The sequence below is a fragment of the Pelodiscus sinensis genome, chromosome 10 (assembly GCF_052426305.1).
Source record: "Pelodiscus sinensis isolate ZL-2025 chromosome 10, ASM5242630v1, whole genome shotgun sequence".
NCBI classification, from domain to species: domain Eukaryota; kingdom Metazoa; phylum Chordata; order Testudines; family Trionychidae; genus Pelodiscus; species Pelodiscus sinensis.
Window position 1 is genome coordinate 22,683,513 of NC_143061.1, and position 13,623 is coordinate 22,697,135.

General features: G+C 49.0%; 1 protein-coding gene across 1 annotated transcript in view; it reads right to left on the reverse strand.

Annotated features, from left to right (window-relative positions):
• Positions 1-7,506, reverse strand: part of OTOL1 (otolin 1) — a 63,752-nt gene extending 56,246 nt beyond the window's left edge. The window contains exon 1 of the mRNA XM_089780782.1: positions 7,199-7,506. The gene's annotated coding sequence lies outside the window, so the exon portion shown is untranslated. The remainder of the gene's footprint in view (positions 1-7,198) is intronic.
• Between the last annotated feature and the right edge of the window lie 6,117 nt (positions 7,507-13,623).

Genomic DNA, 13,623 nt, shown 5'->3' on the forward strand with positions numbered 1-13,623 from the left:
AGTTTGTGTGTTCAATTATTTTCTGTACCAACTAAGTGCAAAGTGGGCATTCGATGTTACCTAATCAGAATGATAACATTGTACAGCTAATTTACCCCAGTTTAGGTTGCTGCACACACATAACAGGCAGTGGAAAATCAGGCTCCAATATGTAAATTAGATCATGTTAAGACTCCATACTCTCACTTACTACCATGTAATTTACATCAGCTCATTCACCATGTCTGAATGTGGCCACAGGGCAGAGTGCATTGCAAGTCAAAAATGAAACAGGGTGTTTCATCATCAAAAAAAGCATACAGAATGAAAACAGCTCCAACTAGGTAAGCAACAAATCCACAACATGAGATAGCAAGCAACAGCCGCCAGAGAGTGAATAGCTTAGAGAGGGCACTGAACTCAAAGATTAAAGCTCCATCTAAAACTGAATTTTTCCAAAGTTTTGGATGAAGCTAGATCAGGTGGTCTCATGTAGGCCCATTTGAGGTTGGCCCAAAGCCTCAATTTATCAAGTCAATATACCAATGAGATCTAGCTAGAGTGACCATGGGTATGTCTAGACTACATGGCTCCGTCGACGGAGCCATGTAGATGAGTTTACTAGACATAGCAAAATGAAGCGGCGATTTAAATAATCGCCGCTTCATTTATATCAAAATGGCCGCCGTGCTGTGCTGACGATCAGCTGATTGGCACAGCAGGGCAGTCTGGACGCGCCGCAGTCGACAAGGGAAGCCTTTGTTGACTGCTCCGGTATGCCTAACCCTAACCCTAACTCTATGCCTTACCGAAGAGATCAACAAAGGTTTTCCTTGTCAACCACGGCATGTCCAGACTTCCCTGCTGTGCCAATCAGCTGATCGTCAGCACAGCACGGCGGCAATTTTGATGTAAATGAAGCGGCGATTATTTAAATTGCCGCTTCATTTTGCTATGTCTAGTAAACTCATCGATGGAGCCATGTAGTCTAGACATATCCCAAATGTCTCATTTTTAAAAAGGCACTATCCCTTATTTAAGCCTTCCTGCAGACGTCCCTTTTTTTTTTAAAAAGGACCTATTGTCCCATATCTTTTGTGTCTCTGCTTCCATCTACACTGGTGGGTCCTGCAGCTGGCTAGATCCTTGCTTACCAGTGTCCATCTGCCAGTGGGATCCAGTGGCTGATGAGAGGGATGGGATTGTGAGGTTGGTGATCAGGCAATGCTGCTGTGTACGGGCCTGGGCACTCCCCATGCTGATCCATGAGTGCAGTCCCTGCTGCCTGCTGACCCTTGGCCAGCAGGCTCTCACTCCACTGGTTTCCAGCCAGCACCAGCTGCTTGCTGTGGTGGCTGGTGAGCGTGGGCTGGCTGTGGCCGCTTATGTGTCACCTCTGCTGCCCATCCATCAGTCCCTTACATGCTTTCCCTCTCACTGCCCTTCCCTGCTGTGCCAGTTCACACACACCCAAGTCCCACTGCTCCTCCATATCCCCTTGGCAGGGTGTGTCCCATTCCTGGCACTATGCAGAGAACCAACCCCTGGTTGGATCCTTCAGCTGACCAATGGCCTGACTGGCAGGCTTTCTCCTTTGCTTCTGTCTCTGGCTGGACTGGCACCCCGGGAAAGCACAAGGCCCTATGACCCAGGGCACTGACCATAAGGAGCCAAGTCCTACATGTGCAAAAGCACCACACAGTGCTGGCATAGGGAAGCTTCTCCACACCTCAGCTAAGCTCTGGAGTAGTGGAGAGGAAGCTATTGCCATCTTGTTTGCACCAGGCATGGAGGATGGAAAGCACTGTCCAGGGAGGGTTGGGTCAGGTCAGTCACGCACCTGAATCCCCATGTGAGAGGTATATGGGAATGGAGGGGAGGTTCACTTCTTCCCATGCAAACCTTAAAGATAAAATGGTAAATAAAGACTCCAGCTATGGAATATTTCTTTTTTAAAAGCAGCTCAGTCAACTTGATGTTAATTTGAACATTTGTACTGCATGGTTCTGATTGATTGCCATTGAACTTGCATGAATATGAGTAACTGTACCAGGTGTCCCATATTCAGCTTAGGAAATATGGTGTCCCTACATTTAACCAATTCTGCACTCCATCACTTCCCAGTTTTCACTGTATGCACCTAGTTTAGGGAAATAATCCCGTCTCACTCTCTGAACAAAGAGGACAAAACCCATTCATGCTTGCTTACGATCCCTCTAAGAAAACAATACGTTTTGCAAAATATCTTTTAGAATTATCAGAAAATTGAAGGTTTCAAAAAATAAAGAGCTATTGTTAAGGCTATGATTTAGTCATGGGTATTTTTAGTAATAGTCACGGTTACAGCATGGGCAATAAACAAAAATTCATGCCTTTGACTTGTCCATGACTTATATGGAAAATACCTCTGATTAAATCTTAGAGGGACACTGTATGGTGTGGGAGACCACTGGTGAGGGGGGACCAAGGGCTGCTGCCAGAGGGGCACGTGCCCGAGGCAAGCAGTACCAGCTGCCAGGAGCCTCAGACTGTGGCTGCTCCAATTGGGTGCCTGGGCCAGCTGCTAGAGCCTTGGACTGCATCTGCTCTAGCTGTTCAGGTACTGCTCCCCAGAGCCACAAACCATGGCTGCTATGCCAGCCAGCCAGGGACCACTGCCAGGTCACAGATTACAGCTCCTCCACCCAGCCAGAGACTTCTGCCCAGGCCTGCAGTGCATTGCTACTCCAGCCACCCCAGGGCTGCTGCTGGAGGCTGCTGGAACAGCAGACTGGTGTGTCTGTCCCTGGTGCCACTCCAGTAGTGATTGATGTAACTGTACAGGGGGCCACCTGAGCAGCTGGGCTCAGAGTCAACTGTGTAGGTAGCCCTGGGATCAGACACAATGACCAATGAAGAAGTCATGGATGTCACATTAAGTCGGGGAATCTGTGACTTAGCTATCATGCCAGGCAGCAGGAATGGCCAGTAATTGATGCTCCCACCAATCAGGGGGCCTTGGTTGTGCTACCTGAACAGTTTTTCTACCTCGCATTTTGCTGCTCCCACTGATGGATCTGGGCCAGCAGCAGCTAGTGGATTCAGTATCAGAGATCCAATACTCGCCCTAGATTCCTGCAGACACCAGCACTCTATGGATGCCCAGTTGAAAAGGGACCCTAACAGCTCTGGGACATTAAAAGTCCAGTTAGCAGCACAGCAGGATCCTGGAGCTAAGGCAGACTCCCCACCTGTCCTGATTCCATATGGTTCCTGGAAATGGCTGCCAGATCCCTATGCCGTTAGATGCAAAGAAGGTCCATATGCTGCCCTTGCCCTGAGTGCCAGCTCTGCAGCTCCCATTGGCTGGGAACCAAGACCAGTTGGATCTGGGGGGCAACACCTGCAGATACAAGGTCAGCACATGGAACCTTCCTGGCTACTCATGCACCTAGAGGCCACAGGGACCTGGTGGCTGCTTTCTGGGAACTGCTATAAGTGCCACTGGAACCGCACACCTCCTGCCCTAGTCTGGAATCCCCTCACACATCCAAATTCCCTTCCAGAGCCTACAACCCATACCTCCCCATTCCCCAGCCCTGAGCCCTCTCCTGCACCCCAAGCTCCTCATTCCCTGTCCCACACCAGAGCCCACATCCCAGCAAGAGTCTGCACCCTCCCACACTCTAATCCTCTGCCCCAGGTTGGAGCCATCTCATCACCCCAAACCACTCATTTCTAGCTCCAGACAGAGCCTTCACCCCCAACACATACCCCAACACTTTGTCCTAGCTTGGAGCCCTCTCCTGCACCCTAAACCCCTCATTTCTGGCCTCACCTAGAGCCTGCACCTCCAGCTGGAGCCCTCCCCCACACCCCACACCTCTATCCCTTGCCCCAGCCCAGAACCTCTCCTGCACCCCAAACTAAGGATGTTAAGAAGTGTGTAATTTGTTAATCATGTAGTTGACAAAAAAAATTTGTTGATGATTAATGAATAAGGGGTAGCATTGCTACCACTCAATCCCAGCTCCTGCCAAGTCCAGCAACTACTCCTGCTGCAGCTGTGCACTTGTTCTGCAGAGCTGCAGTGGGGGTTGATGCCAGGTCACAGAACAAGCCAGGACTAAGCCAGCCTACCCGTAGTGCTTGTACTGCAGAGCTGCAGTGGGGGTTGATGCCAGGTCACAGAACAAGCCAGGACTAAGCCAGCCCGCCCGTAGTGCTTGTACTGCAGAGCTGCAGTGGGGGTTGATGCCAGGTCACAGAACAAGCCAGGACTAAGCCAGCCTGCCCGTAGTGCTTGTACTGCGGAGCTGCAGTGGGGGTTGATGCCGGGTCCCAGCACGAAGAGCCAGTGTGTGGGCAGGTTGGTTGTCCCAGCTTGCGCCAGGACCCGGCATCAATCCCCACTGTGGCTTTGCACTACAAGCACTATGAGCCAGTGCAGGGGTTGATGCCTGTCAGCCAGCCCGATAAAATTTGACTGGGGGAATAGTGTTGCATGCAGTCAATAGCTTTTAGTCAACTGCACTATTACCGTATATACTCGAGTATAAGCCGACCCGAATATAAGCCGAGGCACCTAATTTTACCACAAAGAACTGGGAAAAAATATTGACTCGAGTATAAGCCTAGGGTAGGAAATAAGGCAGCTACTGGTAAATGTAAAAAATGAAGATAGATACCAATAAAATTACATGAATATTTATTTCAAAGAAAAACAATAATCTAGCTCTGTAAGTGGAAAAGGGGGTCAACAAAAACAATATGGTATCAAAAATACCATAACTCCCGCTCAAAGTCCTCCCGCCAATCCAATGAGCCCCTGAAGGGCCGCCTGCAAGAAAGCGCCCAGCGCCAGCACCAGTCACACACGGGAACAGACGCTCAGACACTCGGCCCAACCAGCTCAGCCCCCGCCGCCCCCGCCCAGACCTTTCCCAGGCCAGAGCCCCTCTCGGCTGCTCCCCGAGCCTCCCTGCCGGTGGCCCCGGGGCGAGGCCGCTGGCTCCGAGCAGCACCTGCGGGCGCACCCACAACCCAAGCGGCCGGCAGAGGCTCCGAGCGCCCCGCGCAGCGACGGCCCCTGACACACAGAGCCCAGCCCGCTCCCGGCAGCGCCCCCCGCCCCGAGTGCCTCGGTTACCGGGGCCAGAGCTCCGGGCTCACGCAGCTAGACCCGGCCGGCGGCAGAGACGCGCTGAGCCCGCCCGCGAGCAGGAGGCACAAAGCCGTTTCTGGAAAGGCCCCGCCGCGCAGTCCATAACATAACGACAACCTGGATGCCTTAGAACCTGACCAACGTACTCACTTTCCTCAGTTCTCGAGACGCTGACTCGAGTATAAGCCGAGGGGGGCATTTTTCAGCACAAAAAATGTGCTGAAAAACTCGGCTTATACTCGAGTATAAACGGTATATCCCTACCCCAAACCCCTCATCCCTAATACCGCCACAGAGCCTACACCTTCAACTGGAGCCCTCACCCTCTCCCATAACTCCAGCCAAAGCCTTCACCCCTTTCTTACCACTCAGCCTCCCTCCACACCTGCCAGTATAATAATGTTGATCAGGGTATAATTTTTATGACATTTGAATAACACCAAAAGCAATTATACCTACACAAAAGAGCTTTTGTCAGTGCAGCTTATTTTGTACAGGGAACTGATACAAGCTTTTTATCAGTATAGGCTGCATCTACACTATGAGGGTGTGCTAGTACAGCTAAACTAGGATAACCATACCAGCAAACTTTTCTAGTGTACCTTAGATTAGATTCCAGTGCAGGGCTGATGCACAGGGCTTAACTGTAAACACTTGAGTAGTCCCATTGAAACTCACATGCTAGCAGTTAAAAATCAATAGGGCTGCTCAAATTCAGAACATATATATAAGTGTTTTCAGGAGATAAGTCAGTATCAATCCTGCAGTTGATGACTATGAAAGAGAAAAGTAACAAGTGGCTACCAAGTCCCAGGGACAATCATAGAATCATAGAATACTAGGACTGGAAAGGACCTTGAGAGGTCATCGAGTCCAGTCCCCTGGCCTCATGGTAGGACCCAGTACTGTCTAGACCATGGGTTCCTAAACTGGGCATCCTGCCTTCCAGGGGGTCGTGAGGCAACCCAGCTTCCCCTCCCCCAGTTTTGCTGCTATTTTTGTTTTTCGGCCCCGGACAGTTCCTTTTTTTTTTCTCTCTCTCAAAAGTTTTGCTGCTATTGTGGGGGGGCATGAGAGTTTCTCAAAAATCAAAGGAGGCGTGATGCCGGAAAGTTTGGGAACCACTGGTCTAGACCATCCCTGGTAGACATTTATCTAACTTACTCTTACATATCTCCACAGATGGAGATTCCACAACCTCCCTGGGCAATTTATTCCAGTGTTTAACCACCCTGACAGTTAGGAACTTTTTCCTAACGTCCAACCTAAACCTCCCTTGTCAATAAAAGTAAGAACTCTGAGTAAAAGAGCTAGGTAATGATTTACATTAAAAGCCATAGATATAGATATATATAAAACATAAGTCTGGATCCTTCCCTTGTTGTTTATGCTTCTTTGTTTGTGCAAAGTGGTTTGTAAATGTGTTAAATGACTGGACATATTTTTTAAAACCTTCATTAAGATGCAGTGAAAAATCAGAAGAAGAAGAATTCCTGCCAGATGCATGTGTCACACTTTGGTTCGGTGATGTGATGGGAGCCTCAAGGGTTAAAGCCGACCACCCAATGAAAACTACTGGATGATGGTGAAACAAATTATTTTTTTTAAGTGGTCAAAACCAGCAATTAACAAGTACTGTAGGTGTTTAAACTAGCAATTGCTCAATACTTTTACAGCGTAGAAAAGCTTGGGCACAATTATACCCAACTGATTACAATTCTTTGATTACAATTCACTTATATCAAATCACTATCCCTAATTCGCCTAAGGCAGCATACAAATGAAATATACAAAAAACAAAGCCAAAATAATGATAATAAATCCCTCCAATGTCACTTTAGGACAGCTGGTGGAGTTAGTCATTGATTTTTTACTGTTACAAGTTGACAACTCCTGGGTTTTTCTTCTAACACTTATACCTGGGCTAAAACTTAACCCTTTCACATAGCACAAAATCACACTATCTATACAATACAATTAATATGACTTACTTATACTTCACAGGATTATAGGATATAATTAATGCAGCTTAACTATTAACTAAACCACCAATTAATAAATTTAAGCAATACTTACAAATCCTGCAACGATAACAACACAAAGACACTAGAACTCAGAGCATGCTCAGGACTTGTGCACCCCTATATTTGACTCGAATGGTGGGGAGGCAGCCTCAGGGTGATCAATCCTTTAGCCGGGCAAAAAAAGACACGTGCCTTCAATACACGGAACCTCCATCGAACAAAGGGGTAGAGGGTCTTTTATACAAAAATTCGATGTCTAATGCCATGCTAGGGTCTGCATTTGGCAGGGCCTGATAGGCTAGTGATGAGGTAGTATGACAATACTGCCCTATAGGAATTTTTGTGATGTATACATGATCCCCTCGTGGACAGGACCAGAAGGGGCATAGTTAGTGTGAGACAGTTGTGTTTTATTACCCTATGTTTTCTTTTTCTCTTGCCTCTAAAACCGGTCAAGCTACGGTCAAATGAGGCTTATCTGTAAGTGTAGCTAGGAGCTATCTAGTCATGTTCACCTTCCTGTTTTCTGGTGCCTGTGAGTCCCAGGATGCCTGTAAGGTCAAATTCCATTCACAAAACCTGCATTGTGAGCTTACAAGTTATGCTTTCTCAAAGTGTAACAGAGGCCTACATTTTCTGTGAGCTGCTTTGTGTGGCTGGATGGGCTATACGCAAAGGCCGTGGTCAGAAGAAGCCTGCTTTCCAACAGCATGTACCTTCTAAAAATTACAAAATGAAGATTACAAAGATGAAGGACTCATTCTCTCACTAGAAGCATGTGGCCTCTTATTTGACTTGAGTCAGAAACTCTGGTTTTATTAAACATTGCATTGCACACAGTTTTGTCTCATTCTGTTATGCTCAAATTTCCCATGTGAAGATGACCTGGCCAATTAAAAATGAATATATTTGGACCCCAAATAGCTAATGCGGCTAAGTGCTTGTGAGAGGGAATCCTTAGATAGTATCTTTCCTTCTACAGCACCAAACCTTCTCTATTTTTCTTGCTTGAATTATATGAAGCCTCTCTCAGCTTATATATCTTCCAGGGCATTTTCAGGATTCAACTTGCTCACTAGTATTAACCCTTAAAATATCCATTATATTTTGGGTTGCATCATATTAGTAATCAGTGAAGCTTGTGAACTGAGGATGGGGCTCAGAACCAGTGACTAATGAATCTCTCCTGAGTGGCTCTTGTTGACTGTGGATCATTGTTTGCAACCAATGGGAGTGGTGAGAAACAGTGTCCTGGTCCATGTCACTTCCCACTACTCCCAATGGCCATGAACAGCAATCCCCGGTCAATGAGAGCCGCCATCACCCAATACCTGTGGAGGTACAATGTGGTATAGCTGGTTAGCACATCAGTTTTCTGCCTTGTGAAGCCAGATACAAGCTGTGGTGTGTATCAAATAAAAATTAGTTTAATGGCTTTTATCTCTTCACAGAACAAAACCAATTCATAAACCTGCACAGACTCCTGCAGTGGTGAGGACCAGTAAACAGATTAGGGCCCTTAGAACTCACTTCAAACCAGATGATCTGGGTTCTTTGTGACTGTGATCAGTTATGTGGGTTTGCACATCCTCGCATGCTTCTGCTTCACTAATTCCTCAGTTCTCCCCTCCAGTCTTAGGCCTGGTATCCTAGGGATCTAGCCAATCCTCCTCTGCATTCTTGTAGCTCAGGCTACGTCTACACAGAGGAGCTATTCCAGGATACCTACACAGAGGAGCTATTTCGCATCTTAAGAGCAAGCCCATTATATTGAAATATAACAGGCTCGCTATTCCAGCATTGCAGGAGGGAGAAGGGATGGTTTGGAATAGCGCCTTATTTTGAAATTTGGCGCTGTCTTCGAAATAAGCTATTTCAAAATAACATCAAAATAAGCTACGTAATTTGTGTAGCTCAAATTGCAAACCTTTTTCGAGGTAAGGGTGCTATGTAGACACATCCTCAGTGTCCTCTATGCTTATCCTCAAAGTCTTAGGGTCCCACAGCAGGATCCCCAGGAATCTCTATGTGATGGCCCTAGCTTTCTCCCTCAATCATCAAAGACTGCCCTATAAAAACAGATAGAAGGGCAATGGAGCAATGAAACTCTTCAGTGGCTCACTCAATGAGGCATTATTATTAGCACAGTAAGGGTATGTCTAAACTACATCCCTTTTTAGATAAAGGGATGTAAATTAGACATATTCAAAATTGTAAATGAAACCGGGATTTGAATTTCTCACGTTTTATTTGCATCATGGTGGCTGCGACTTTGTTCAAAAAGTCGCTTTTTGAAAAAAAAAACTGCGGACAAGATAGGGATCTTTCGACAGAAATGCCCCGTTTCAAAAGATCCTGTAACCCCGCTGCTGTTCTGCAGTTTAAAGACAGCAGCGTGGGGGACAAGGGTGCTGGTGGCACCACAGAGACATTGCCGTGGGGAACTGACTTTTAAGCTGGCTCCCCCAGCAGCAGCTTTCCCTCCACAATTGCCTCTGATACAGAGGCATCAGGGGGACGGAAAATGTGAGTACAGGCAGTCCCCGGGTTACGTACAAGTTATGGACTATAGGTTTGTTCTTAAGTTGAATTTGTACGTAACTTGGAGCTGGCTCCAGATTCAGCCGCTGCTGCTGAAACTGACCAGGGGCTGACTACAGGAAGCCCGAGGCAGAGTTGCTCTGCCCCCAGCTTCCTGGAATCAGCCACTGATCAGTTTCAACAGCGGCTGAATCTGGAGCCTAGGACAGAACAGCTGGGGCGCTGCCAAGTAGGTCTCCCCAGGACCAACCCGGCAGCACCCCAGCTGCTCTACACCCAGGCGTCCACAACAAAAGCCTGGTCTGCTGGGGGGGGGGGGCACACTAGCTGCGCCCCTCCCCCCCCCCAGCAGACCAAGGAGACCTGGAGCAAAGCCGCACAGGCAGCAGGGTCCCGCGCCTCTGCGGCTTTGCTCCTGTCTCCCTGCTGTGCTGGGGGAGTTCCCCCCCAGCACAGCAGGGAGACCCGAGCAAAGCCGCACAGGCGGCGGGACCCCGCTGCCCGTGCAGCTTTGCTCCTTTGCCCCGGAGAAAAGCCACACAGGCGGCGGGGTCCCCCGCCTCTGCAGCTTTGCTCCTGTCTCCCTGCACAGGGGCAAAGGAGCAAAGCCGCACGGGCAGCGGGGTCCCGCCGCCTGTGCGGCTTTGCTCGGGTCTCCCTGCTGTGCTGGGGAGTCCCCCCCAGCACACCAGGAAGACCTGGAGCAGCTTTTCTCGCCCCGGAGGACGCGGTGGCGGGACTACTGCGCTCTGGGCGGTCCTGCCGCCCGCGAGCTCCGGGGCGAGAAAAGCCCCGTTCGTAAGTGCGGAGCCGACGTAAGTCGGATCCACGTAAGTCAGGGACTGCCTGTAGTTGACTACTCGACTACTCACTTACATCCCCACCAAAATCCCTAGGGTGGGACAGAAAGGCCACTTACTCCCAGGGCCGTACAAAATTGGAAATATCCCACCAACCCAACCTCAAAGACATCTAAATTAATAAGGGGGCCTCTCAGAGTTAGGGCTAGTCAGATACCTGTGAAGTTTATGATTCATGATGAATGCAAACTTCCAAGAAAACTATAGAGTCTGGCTCACTGCCAACAGAACCTTCCATTGTCATTTGATATTAGGGATGTGAATGGGTGGGGCTGGAAGCAGAAGCCCTGTGGGCTGGGGACTGCTCCAACCGGCTAGATTAGGTTAACTTAATGTGTAATTGGTTAGCTGATTAAGAACTTATGAGTAGCAATACTGGGTGGCTGTGTCTAGACTGGCCAGTTTTTCCGGAAAATCAGCCGCTTTTCCATAAAAACTTGCCAGCTGTCTACACTGGCCGCTTGAATTTCCACAAAAGCACTGACGATCTCATGTAAGATTGTCAGTGTTTTTGCGGAAATACTATGCTGCTCCCATTCAGGCAAAAGTCCTTTTGCACAAAAATATCCTCTATAACAGTGTTTCTTAAAGTGTGTTCTGCAGCACACTGGTGTGCCGCGGAGAGAACAGAAAAAATTCTACTCTCCCACCCCCTGCAGAGCCCATAGACAGCTCCCGCTGCAGCTGCCCCGCCCTTCCCACCAGCCCGCAGGATGACCCCTGTCCCATAGTGCCCCCTGTGCGGTGCAGCCTCCTCCTCCTCCATGCGTACAGGGGGCCACTGTTACAGCAGCCGCTGCTGCTGGAAGGGGGAAGGGTGACTGGAGCTGAGGAGCTGCTCCCAGACCTCAGCATTTTAAAACTGCCGTCTGCGGGGAACCCAGCTCAGGCTATGCCACCCCACCACCCCACCTGGGGTGCAATCAGGCTCTGCTGTCCCCCACCCCTCCTCCCCGCGGCACGCTTGGACTCTGCTACACCCCATGCACTGCTGCTGCTCTCTCCCCTGCGCCTCTCCCCAGCCTGCTGGGGAAGTGGAAGACTTTAATATGGTGGGGACAGTTGGGGTTTCTACTCTCCTCCCTCTGCCCCACCCCCGCCCTGCCAGCAGGAAGTCTGGCCTAGTGCTGCAGTTGTGCTGGATTCCCCGCTGCATGGGCCGGGGGACGGGAACTGAGCTCTCCACCCCCACTTCCCCAAGGAACAAGAGCATGCTCCCTGTAGGTTTTCCCTGCTACAGCAGGGTGCCAAGCCAGGTAAGCGTCCCCCTGCATGCCCAGACCCTGCATCCAAACCTCTCTCACACCCCTCCCCCTGCCAAGACCTCGCATTCCGAGCTTGCTCTGACACCTTGCCCCAAGTCCCTTCCTGCATCCTCCCTGTCACGTTGCTGAATTGGAGGGAAGCAGCCAGATCGCTGCTGCACCCCTAGGTGGGGGTGTTGGCCCCAGAAATTGGTGTGGGGGGAGCCATGTGGGGTATTGAATGGGAGATTATTGTTTGTTAATCTTATGTACACTATTTATGTGAGTATAATGTCTATGTGTGTAGGTAGGAAACTGTAATCTGTGTGGAAGCTGAATATTTCTGTGAATGTGGTTAAGCATGGCTATGGACAGGCTGAGTAGCAAAGCCCTGTGGAACAATGGCTCTCAATAGGCTATGGACACACCCAAAGAATGGGATTTGTCACCTGAGGGCAGCCAGCAGGAAATATAGAGATTGGCCTCTGACCAGGTGACCTGCTGCATACAAGAAGAGGCCAGGAAGGAGTATAAAGAGGCCATGTGGTCGATGCCATTTTGTTCTCAGCTCAGCACTTCATCCCAGAGGCAGCACTGCAGGGATTGAAGAGCCCGGAAGACCTGTGAACCCATCCTGATTGTAGGATGTGCAATAAGAACTTTTAAACCAGCAGCCGCAACACCTCTGCTAGAGCCTGCATCGAGAACTGGGAGATTCGGTGCATGTAACGTACTGTACTTTAATAACCTTACTCTCATGCTTTTCTTTCTTGTGTTAATAAACCTTTAGTTTTAGATTCTAAAGGATTGGCCCAGCGTGATTTGTGGGTAAGATCCAGAGGGTAAATTGACCAGGGATCTGTGGCTGGTTTCTTGGAACCGGACAGGACTTGTTCGGGGTAGGTGGGATTGGGTGCTAGGACCCCCCACCTGTGTATAGGCCCGGGGCCATCTGGGGCACGGATATTGCTGGGGTGTCGGAGGGGTTTTGCTCAGGAGGCTTCAGGCAGGCAGCTGAAGCGCTCTGTGAGACTGGTTTGTGGCCTGTGTGGAGAGGTCGCCAGTCGGGGGGACTGTAAAGAGCCCCGGATTTGAGCAATTCGCCCTGAGCGGACGCCCTAAGCTGTGCCCAGATACGGCCCGGTCCGTCACACTCCCTCCTGGCCAGACACCCTGCCACAAGACCCCTCCTCTACCCTGCCTCCTGGCCAGACACATGACCTTATTTAGCGCTTGTTTATCTTGTTTATTATTATCCTTACTTTTTTGTGGTCTACATTGTCAGCTCCATGTACCAGACTGTTATTAGGGCAGTCTTCCTGGGGGGGTCATGGCACATTTCAGGTGGCACCTCCCAGGTCAAGTGTTTTTTTTTTTGGGGGGGGGGGGTTCCTTGACAAAAAATATCTTTTGTGTTCCCCATAAAAAAAAATTATTGTTTGGTGTTCCTCAGTTTTAAAAAGTTTAAGAAACACTGCTCTATAAGGAGTTCCACAGGCCAAACATTCGCTGCATGAAAGAAAAACTTTTTTGTTTGTTTTAAACCTGCTGCCTATTAATTTCATTTGGTGACATCTAGTTCTTATATTGTAGGAATAAGCAAATAACTTTTCCTTATTCACTTTTTCCATACCAGTCATGATTTTATAGACCTCTATCATATCCTCCCTTGGTCTCCTCTTTTCTAAGCTGAAAAGTCCAAGTCTTTTTCATTTCTCTTCATATGGGACCCGTACCAAACATCTAATCATTGTTGTTGCCCTTAGACTGGATTTTACATCCCTGCTCGATACATCCTGAACAAAACAAACTGCTCCATTCCTGTGCAGCCA